Source organism: Zerene cesonia, chromosome 5 (assembly GCF_012273895.1).
Source record: "Zerene cesonia ecotype Mississippi chromosome 5, Zerene_cesonia_1.1, whole genome shotgun sequence".
Classification (NCBI taxonomy): Eukaryota; Metazoa; Arthropoda; class Insecta; order Lepidoptera; family Pieridae; genus Zerene; species Zerene cesonia.
The window spans coordinates 688,839-698,539 of record NC_052106.1 but is presented as its reverse complement, the minus strand read 5'-3'; positions in this window follow the sequence as shown (position 1 = coordinate 698,539).

Sequence of the window (9,701 nt, the reverse complement as noted above, 5' to 3'; positions counted from 1 at the left end):
AAAATACAACTCCTATACTAAAATCACCACCACGCAAAATTGACCACAAAATGGCTACCACGTTGTCAGACAGATTCACAAATCACAAGTAAAATGTAATGTTGCCAGTAACTAGTTAATACTTGCCTGAAGTTTTCTTGTTAAGTAATCACAGAATATCATCTCTTTAAGTTAACTTATACGTGAAAAAAATAAAAATGTTAAAAATAATGAACATTCATAAATTTTTACAAACCATTTTGTTCTCGTCTTTTAACAAAAGTGTTTAATTCATTATAAAATTTCGTATATATCGCAATATTGTATGTTTAAAACTTAAAGAATTAATTTATATTACAAATACCAATTAAAAAAGCATGTATTTTTGTACATATTTCTCTAATTTTTCGAACAACCTAAAATCTAGGAAAATTACTCATTAATAATGTCATCTTTACGAAGTTGGTTATCTCATTGCTCAAGAAAATATTTTATTGTTACTTGTGCTTCATCTCTGCGTGTCCATTATGTATAGGCCACACTATTTAAATAGTTACTTGTGAATAATATTTGATTTAAAATTAGAATTGCCATGTGATCATTTGATATCCGACGCAAGTAAACGTTACCTTTGTCAGAGTTTATCTAAAATCATTTTACGCAAAATGTATCAAATATCATCAAATTTATCAAACTAGAACGTGTTTTTTCTCATTAGTTTCTATGAAAACCTATCAATTTCGTCAATAGTAGTTATTTGCCCTACATATTAAGTTTATGCAATCTGTTGAACTTAATTTAATCTGTTCGTGACTACTTATCTGCGTTTGACAATTTAATGTCATTTCATTTCACTGTGCCCTGTGGTGGTCTGAAAATATTGGAAAAAGTCCTATTAGAAAAAACAATATACTTTTATTTTCTGTGTTTTATATAAACGTGTTTTAATTGTACGAGTGTGAGTTTTATCTCAGTTTTATCTTCTTCGGTATGTATTGTTTATTTTCTTTTATATTGTTTAAATTAAGTAAAAGCAATATGCCGATTGCCGAATAGGAGTTTCTCTTGAGTGAACTAGTAAAAAAACAGGTGACTGACGCATTAAAAAATATGAACATTCTAATTTAAGATGAAAACTATTTACTGGATATATTTATTCAACTTATTTTTGCTATTGAAATTTATCGTTATCAACTCATAGTGTACTAAATTGAAATATTATCATAATTAAAAAAAAAATGTAATAAAAAACTGCCTCATTATATACCTACAAATTCATGTATATCTTAGAAAGTGATATCCACACTTTAATATATGAAATAATTCCACAGAAAAAATAAACAATTATAAATTTAATTCAAGGATAACTGGTGTTATTTTTAAACGATTAATGTCATATTATTACTATGTAAAGGTACTTTACAGTATTTATATGTTTGTTTGCACCTTTGAAGTATGGCATATCAGAAACAAATTTTGTATTTATCTTTATAAGTAATTAATAAAAAATTACACATAAAAGCTTCCCATGGACATCTTATTTGGCAATGTGTTTATTGTTATTGTATAATATTGTTTCTACATATTTTCAATCATAAAATTATCCAAATTGTGACTTTCATTTGTTTACTTTCACGATCATCATCATACATGTACTTTGAGTTTTATTTCTATCACCACTTGCTGTCTGCAGCTTCAAACACATATTCAATGGATATTTCCATTGGAATAAGACACTTCACCGCTGCACAATATATTATATTTTTTATTTATTTTATTTGTATGAGAAATACACAGTCATTTACAAACAATAATACATAATATAAAACACAAATAGACCTTAAGCTTCATATTTTAACTAAATGTAGTTATTATAATATAATTATTACTATGGTGTGTGTTCAAACATACAAAATGTAGCCTATGTCATTCTCCAGTCTCTTAAATACCACTGCTCCTAACATTACTTTATAGCAATGTAGAAGAGAGACAAAAAAGCACACTTTTCGCACATATACCAGTAGTAAGCATTGTTTAACCTTCCCTTAACTTCAACAAATAGTACAAAATCAAAATTAGGCAAATTGGTCCAGTCGTTGATGTATTTGAACTTGAGAAATTGTAGGATTTTTCAAGTTCCAATGCAACTGTGAGTGTTTTTTTTTTTCAGAACTGTTATAGTGATTCTTTAGATCCAGCATAGGCAATAAAATATTTCGGTTTTATTCAAGTTTTGATAGCGAAACTCAAAGCCGTAAATTTTGTGTTTTAGAAAAATCTTATCAACATAATATGATCATTACAATATGGAATATAAAAGGAATTTAAAGTTTATGCTGTTAATAATAATTTTGGCACTGTAAATGTTTATATCATTAAATATATAGTATATAATTAAGGAACAGGTAAAAAGAAAAAGCATTCAGAGTTCAAAATAATTGAAAGAATATTTATTTAGATTCCATTTTTTTTTTGTTTTAATTTCAACATACCATTGAATTAAGTTTTATGTGGGATTTCTGGGAAGGTAACTATCCACTGTTCTCTCTGAGGTCTCACTAATACTGTACCAGACGTCATCCAAATGGCTTCATTTGGTTTAGACGTGAAGAGACAGATAAAGAAATAAAAAAATAAATAAATTGAAATTTAATTAATTTCAAACTTTTTAGTTTGAAAGAAATTTAATAAAATAGATAGGCATTTTTTACATTAGATAGCCAGACATTTGAGGGCAATCCCACCTGATGATAAGTATAGATATAGTCTACTAGCTGTCCGCTCCGGCTTCGCCCGTGGTGCATATAATGCCTAAATTCTCCCTCATTACTTTTATTGTAGGGCATCTAAAACTGAAAGAATTCAAAACGGACCAGTAGTTCCTGAGATTAGCATATTCAAACAAAGAAACAAACAAACTCTTCAGCTTTATAATATATAGCTGTCCAGTTGAATATCTGAATTATTGCGATTAGAGTTATATATTTGAGTTTAAATAATATCAGACAAACTAACCCTTCAGCTCTATAGGTATACTGGTTTGGATGTTTCAATAAAGATATGTTACGATACCCTATTTTTTTCCAAAATAAAATATAGTCTATTTTACCCGTGGATAATGTAGCTTTCGAATCGTGAAAGAATTTTTAAAATCGGTCCAGGAGTTTTTGAGCCTATTCATTACAACCAAACAAACATACAAAGTTGTCCTCTTTATAATATTAGTGTAGATGAAAGGGCACGCCTGTCTAGGTAGGGCCTATTGACTGTTGTCTTGAATAAATTTAATTTATGTACCTCTGGAATTATAGATGCGGGTAAAAATTCTAATATAAAAGATTAATGTAATTAGAGATATAATTCACATTTATGATATTGTAGTCCTCAAAAAAGCTACTTTTATATAAAGCAACTATACAACTATGAAGTACTAACAAATGTCTTGTAATGCTGTAAAGTAAGAAAAATTAGTATTACAGCACATAAATACACAGAAATAGGCCGTAAACATTTTTTCAAACCTTATTAAGTTAATAAGTTAAGATGTCCTGTTGTATGGCTTCAGATTAGTATCTCTACCAATTCTCAAGTGTATAAATTATGTATATACGTTAATGTACTCAATTCTTTATTATGCGTATAAAACAATAATCTGCAATAAAAGCATCCAAAGTTATTCCATTATTTATGATGATATAATTTATGAAGAATCAGTAGGCCAGTTAGTCTTTAATCCGTTTTGAAATATAAATGTTAAAAAACCAAACCACCAAAGAGTTTTTACGGTATTCTTGCAAATGATCAATATTAAATTGAAATTTGTTTAACAGGCAACAAGTGGAATACTGCAGAAATGCCCTCCCCCCTAGAACCAACACTGATGGAACTCTTGATCAATACAACTAACTCTATGAACCAACTTTGCATTGATTCTTATTCAATATCTATAAATACGAGCCTGCATATAAACGAAGAATTGATACATTATATAAAATACTAGCTGCACCCGGCAAACGCTGTTCTGCCTTACTCTTATCACTTGGGGTATAAAAAATAGATTTTGGCCGATTCTCATAGATACCGGATAAGCACAAAAAATTTCATCAAAATCGGTCAAGCCGTTTCGGAGGAGTATGGCAACGAAAACTGTGACACGAGAATTTTACATATTGGATTTATCCGACGAAAATAGGAAACAAAGTGATATAATAGCCTTCCTGCTATACATTCTCTTGCTCATTACGATGTTCAAGTTTACATCGTTCGTTAAAAACGTTTATCGTTGTTACAAAATGCGTATGACCGGTGACTGGTGATAAAAGAATGATCATTTGATTGTAGAATTATGATATTTTATACAACACGGTTGGTATTTTCTTGTGTTTGATTTCACGCGAGTATTATACATATAGAAATTAAAAACTTTTTAACGGATTTTAAACGCGATTTATTCATTATATTATTAACCCGACAACACGGTTGAATAGAATTTGTGATTATATTTTCATAATTATAAAGGACTAGCTGCGCCCCGCGGTATCACCCGTGTAAGCCCGTAGGAAAATCGGGACAAAAAGTTACTTATATGTTTTTCGAGTTATCCAGCTGTCTACGTACCAAATTTCATTGCAATCGGTTCAGCAGTTTTTGCGTGAAAGAGCAACAAACACACACACACATCCTTACAAACTTTCGCATTTATAATATTAATAGGATGATATTTTTTTGACACAATTGAATAAATCGGTAATTAACAGGTTAATTTTATGGGTATTTAGGTATTTTTTGATTTTTTTTTTATTAATGATTATTACAGTATGGGATTATAGCATAGGATATAAATGCGATAAGAAAATCACATATGCTATATGGAGATATCATGGAGAAGATTTCTCCAAACTCCAAAATATATATATATAGCTGGAACTTGCGGCGTCATTGGCTTGGTACTCTGGTGAAAGTAATACAGACTATCATGTATCTTCATACCAAATTTCACAAAGAACTGATCAGCTGTATTTGTGCGAGAGTAACAAACATACATACTTTCACATTTTTAATTTCATTAGTATGTTTCTGTTCCATGTTTCTATTCCATTCTGTTTCATCCTCGGTATAGGAAATAATAAATTTGCAAAATGAAATTAAAAAGAGTAAATGATAAATAACTAGCTGCGCCCCGCGGTTTCTACCGCGAAAGTCCGATTACCGTAGGAATATCGGGATAAAAAGTTGCCTATATGTTATTCCAGTTGTCCACTTGTCTACGTACCAAATTTCATTGCAATCGGTTCAGTAGTCTTTGCGTGAAAGAGCAACAAACGCACACACATCCTTACAAGCTTTCGCATTTATAATATAAGTAGTATTAGTAGGATAGTAGGAATTAGTAGGATATCCATCATTCAAGTAGTATACTACTTAGAAATAACATAATATAAATAAATACGTGTGTCAGGTAGAATCTTTATTTCATTTCATCTTAGAATGTAAGCGCAGCAAGGAAATTGTTTAGATTTTTGTGAAAAATCCATTTTTCCATATCCATTGATATTTTAAATAAAATTTGTAAGACATCACTATAAATAATATTCTTATACAGGGATTTTACACTTGATATAATTGAGTAGTTTTTTTTTATTTGAGTATATATAAGTAAATAGTAATAAATAGTTATTGTGTTTGTTAGATGTTTTTTGCTTTTTTGTATCTTATTTTTATTTGCATGTTTGGCTTAAGTATATTCGCTTAATAAATGTATGAAACGTTTTAAAAAGTTTTTATTTGTTGCTTTGTTTTTAATTTAATGTGGATAAATTTATTCTAATGCTTTAAACAAATAGTTTTTAAACTGTTTCTTTGTTTGGTTCAAACGAAAAAGCTCGGAAAATACTTGACCGGTTTTGAAATTGACCAGCTTTTAATATTTTTAGTTTTTTGTTTAGCAGGTTCAGGTTAGCTCAGGTAGGCTGTGTCTAGTATAGCTAATACAAATTACATAGAATGTAAAAAATGTTACAAGTTAATGTTTTTACTTATATGGTAGATGAGATTTCCCTATTTCTCTTAGTAATCCATGATTTGCTGATCTTTTCTCTGTCTTTAGATATAAAACTATGCATTTGTGAGTCAAAAGACTAAAAAAAAAATATCACCATAACCTCATTAATTATTCACCTGTGCTTCGTGTGACAGAGCAATAAAATATGTCATTACAGAACTTCAGATTTTGAATATTTTTAATTATTTATAAGTATGGTCCCATATAAATATGGTTTAGTCTGACAATTTGATGGAGGTTTGGATTTTTTAAAAAACAATAATCACTACGTAGTTAGTACAAAGTCACTTTCTCTGTCCCTATGTCCCTATGAATGCTTAAATCTTTAAAACTACGCAACGAATTTAATGCAGTTTTTTTTAATTGATAGAGTGATGAAGAAAAAGGTTATATGTATAATATCATCTATTAAACGTAATTTAATGCGAATGCGAAGCAGCGGGCAAAAGCTAGTTATGAAATATTTTATACCACTCGGCCACCCATGAGCGTGGCTCCGGCATGGAGAAAAACGCAGGTTCGTTACCCGCTTCATGAGGATTTTTTGTTATCCTACTATTATTAGAAGTCGGTTAAGAATTGTCTATTTAGGCTCGTTTAATTTATATACAGCAGGCATACGCGAATATAAACTGGATGCAATTGCATATTAAAGACTGACTTTGCAGCGTAGGTGGTCAATTGCGAATTAAATCCGTTATTATTTCATTTTTAGATTTTTGTGCTCCTTTCCGTTTAAATGGATATGGTGTTCGTCGTTGTAGTCAGACACACTTTTATTATTAGTATTATATTCCCTAAACGGCGTAATAAGCAGAATTCATATCATAATTAACTTAATTAAAGCTAGGTCAGCGATAGTTTTATTTATTAAAGAGGGTTTTTATTTAATTTATCTTCGTGGAAGTGTGTCGAGAGGTTGCAAGGAGGGACGTAAATAGCTCGCCTCTTGTGGGGCTTCCGCTCTGAGCATGTCAACGTTGATCAAATGTTTACCACGATATTGATGCGAGTGTACGATAAGCTAACTACTAGATGAACTAGATGATGTAGATTTAAGCGTACGACTGTTTATATAGCAGTTACATATATGTGCTTTATTTGTCCCCAATTATAGTACGGTTGAATAAGAAAACAAAGAAAAAACAAACAAGTAATAACGGTGGTCAATCTTGAAACTGGGTTATGACGATTCAAAAGTGCTTCTTTAAGAAGTCTAATTGAATAAATAAACGTCATCATATCGGTATGTTTTGTATGCAACATTTAAAAACCTTTTTAATAATATAAGTGTTCTATTGGTGACCTCCCTTTCTGAAAGGGGGTCGACGTAACCACCGTGGAGTGTAGTCGATAGTTCACTGCTTTCTGGGCAGTGGGAGTCGGACAGTCCCCTTTCACCATATTCCGTAAACGCATTTTCACTTTTAAATGATGGAGTAAATAGGGGATCTATTGTTATCCATCCATATGTTATCCAGGTCAAAACGTAGCTTTTGTAAACCTGCGAAAATTATACCAATTACTCGTTATCATTGAAATAATACTATGTTTTTTAATACTAACGAAATATGTACGTAATGTCATGATCATTTTCTAGATAGCCAGCCCCATTAAATTCCATGATTTTTCATGCAAATTGATATAATTCAAGGTTAAAATCTTTTATTCATAACCTAAATATTAGCCATAAACATTCACAATATTGTCTATTTAGGAAGGAAAAAATTACACTGTTGACTTGAGAATTTTATAAAACGTAAAATTTACTATCGTACATACACGAACGTTACATAAAGTACAAAATTACACGCGGTAACTGCTATGATTTTTAATTGGAACAAAAGAATATAGTCTGTACGTAAATTATGTTAGATATTCGGCTATTATTATTTTATATGATAAAAAACGGTTCGCTCCGGTTTCCCCCTGGTATGTACATACCACATAGCATGTATCATTTATGGGATCATGCAGAAATACAACGGTGAAAGACTTCACGATTATATTAATTATTTGGAATTTGGCTATGACGAGGTCACATCATTTTATATCAGAAATCGGTGACGAAATCACCATAAAAATCTGTATTGATGAAAAGGCCCGATCAATGCTTTATCTAACGTGTATTCTTTTTGCCTACGCATCCCCCTAAGTTATCTAATATCTACGTCACAGCATATCTAAGTTTTTTTACTCTTTGCCCGGGTATTTGGGTTAGGTCCGCGCAGGTTGGGGCGCATCGCCGCGGCAGTCCGCCCGCGCCGCCCGGGCCCGTCACACGTGTGCCATAAACAATAACCGCTAATAATCGTACCTTTGTGCTAACTGTGACATAAACAGTGCTTTGTCTGTGCTCTCGTCGTGTTCTATTCGATTTTCAAATTTGTGCGGTGAGTTTTATGTAATTCGTTTAGTTCCCGCCGTGCAGGATAGATGGCGTTGATACACCGCGTCACTATTGCAGTTGTAATGGTTTTATTTTTAAGATATTTATTACATAATGCTGTATTATTTTATTATTGTTGTTATAGCAGATGTAGAAGGGCATGCAGTAGATATGACCTACTTGATTATTTAAGGTGTAACGGAAATAGCGTTCGGCCAACATGCCGGTAGAAGGAAGCCGGAAAGGCGTCGAGTCACGCTGAATAACCTTATAAGGTTCAATATAAGCTATTATAAGCCGGAATGAAATATTTTTAAGTAATAGGTTATGAGGAGTACATATTACTAGAACATAACATTTAATGAACGGATTAACAGAAGTTCTCAATAAAGACTCCAAACAAATTTGCATTTTGGAAGTCATTTCTTTGACTGAAATAGGCGGTCATATTTATTTCTGTCGGGTGCGGCTATTTCTCAGTTGGCAGATGCAAATATTAAACATGATAATTTCAACATCGAAACCATACTTCCATAATTGCCAAGTTGGTAGTAATGAAATTATTCAACAAATTTAGGTACTACGTGAATATCGACAATTGTTTAAACGACTTTTAACTTTTATTATATTTCCATGAAATTTAATTCATAAAACAACGTCCGATGATTCGTAAAGAACTTAAATATATGCAAAATACTCGGATCAATGGAGTCACTGGTTGAAATTATTATGCCTACTCTACTCATATAAAATGTTTCTAGCATATTGTAAAATATAGTTTACTTTATGATTGTCTATGGTGAAAAATAAAAGACGTTTCTGGAGTCTTTTATCCAGATTTATGTATTGTATGTTATTAACCTTTATTTTGTTTCACTTATAATATAATTATTTCAAAGATATTTCATAAATTAGTTATTGTAATTAAACCACATTATATCCTATTAGCAGGTAATTGTTGTGACCTGGTTATCAGACAATATGTAAAGTCTTTCATAGTCATGCTCCTTTGTCGACATTAAGATTATAAGAATTTTTATAGAATCACGCGGTCCCATTTAAATTTGGTTTAGTTCCGACAATTTGAAGGCAGGTTAGTTTTTTGCTGAAAAAAAAAATTGTGACGTAAGACAATATGCCGATTCTTTTGTATCACAGCTAATAGTGTGGAACCGATAACTTAGACATACATTTTAACACCACAAATCACAAAACTTAAAAACGAGACATAAAAAACGCATAACATAAAGAGTTAACATTTATTTGTTTATT